Here is a 1,581-nt window from a genome sequence, read left to right as displayed (position 1 = left end):
GCTTCCACAGTCTGGATGCACAGGCCCACATCGGGAAGCAGCTGGTGTACCGTGAGGAAGGAGGTTGGCCCGGGAACACCGGGCAGCACAGCCGGCGCCTGCTTTCTCCCTTTCCCGGCACACACCCCAGGCCCAGGAGTCCTTCAACGGGGGGGGGGGGGGGGGGGGATAGAGCTGAGGAAGCAGAGCAGGGACCTGCAGGCCACTGCATCCGGGGTCACACTTAGGAGGCTGCAGCCCATACCCCATGCCACATCGGGGGCCTCAGCCCCAGTCCTGTCCCCGCCTCTCGTTCCACCTAATGAGCACCCTGGGAGGCAGCAGGTGATGGCTCAAGTCCTTGGGCCAACGAGGGAGACTTGGATGCAGTTGTATCGGCTCCCGGCCCAGCGCTGGCTCTTGCAGGCATTTGGGGAGTGAACCAGCAGAAATAAAAATAATTAAGAATTTTAAAAAATAAAATTGTGTCTGACACACATGGCTACCTGTTGCCTTCTGAAAGTTCACAGAAAATATGTATCTTGGTAAAACGGCAGATTTCAAATTTTGTTTGCAGCAAAATAAAATTGTGATGTAATTTCGTTTTCCAAGCACCTTTGTGCCTATTCCTGCTTCTTATCGTTCTTTTTTTAAAGACGTATTTATTTATGTATTAGAAAGGCAGAGTTACAGAGAGGTAGAGAGAGAGAGAGGTCTTCCATCCGATGGTTCACTCCCCCAGATGACCGCAATGGCCGGAGCTGCGCCAATCAGAAGCCAGGAGCCAGGAGCTTCTTCTGAGTCTCCCACGTGCGTGCAGGGGCCCAGGATTTGGGCCATCTTCTACTGCTTGCCCAGGCCATAGCAGAGAGCTGGATCAGAAGTGGAGCAGCCGGGACTTGAACCGGCGACCATATGGGATGTCAGCACTGCAGGCGGCGGCTTTACCCACGACGCCACAAAGCCAGCCCCGTGCATATTTTCTGAGCTCTCTCCAACACCGCCGCCGGCATCCCTTGGTGGTGGGCCCGGCCCCAGCACAAGGCTGGAGCGCCTCCATCTCTCTGCACCTGTAAAATGGGAATAATCTTATCTACCCGGTGGGGCTGCTGCGGGGCTCCTAAAGGCACAAGGAAGCCTCCTTGCCCTTGAGCCGCTGTCGTCTGGGTCCAGGGGCACTCACCCAGGTGCAGGTGCACAGATGCACGCAGGCAGACTCCTGCCAGGCTGGAGCTGGGCCCTTCTGAGGACCGGGCAAAGGCCAGGGGACGGAGCCCGGGCTGGGGGCCAGGGCTGGCCGGCGGCCGTGGGTGGAAGGAAGACCAACCCGGCGGAGACGGCCCTGCGGTCGGCTCGGACGCCCACGCCCCCGTTATTTATAGGGAGCGCCTAGCGGTGGAGTTAACCCTTTGCGCGCCGCGGCGCGGGCCTGGGGCGCAGGGCGGGCGGGCTCGGGCTCGGCCCCGCCCTCAGCAGCCTGGCGTGCGGCCGCGGTCAGGGACCGACCACCTGTCCCTTCCCGCAGCCGAGGCGCTTCGGGCCTCGGAAGAGCAGAGCAGCGCTGCCTCCCGGGCTCCGGTCCCGACTTGGGTAGGGGGCCGG

The sequence above is a fragment of the Oryctolagus cuniculus genome, chromosome 12, assembly GCF_051225735.1.
Source record: "Oryctolagus cuniculus isolate XC-2025 breed Fujian yellow rabbit chromosome 12, ASM5122573v1, whole genome shotgun sequence".
In the NCBI taxonomy this organism is placed as follows: domain Eukaryota; kingdom Metazoa; phylum Chordata; class Mammalia; order Lagomorpha; family Leporidae; genus Oryctolagus; species Oryctolagus cuniculus.
The sequence above is the reverse complement of the archived record's forward strand: the minus strand, read 5'-3'. Positions refer to the sequence as shown.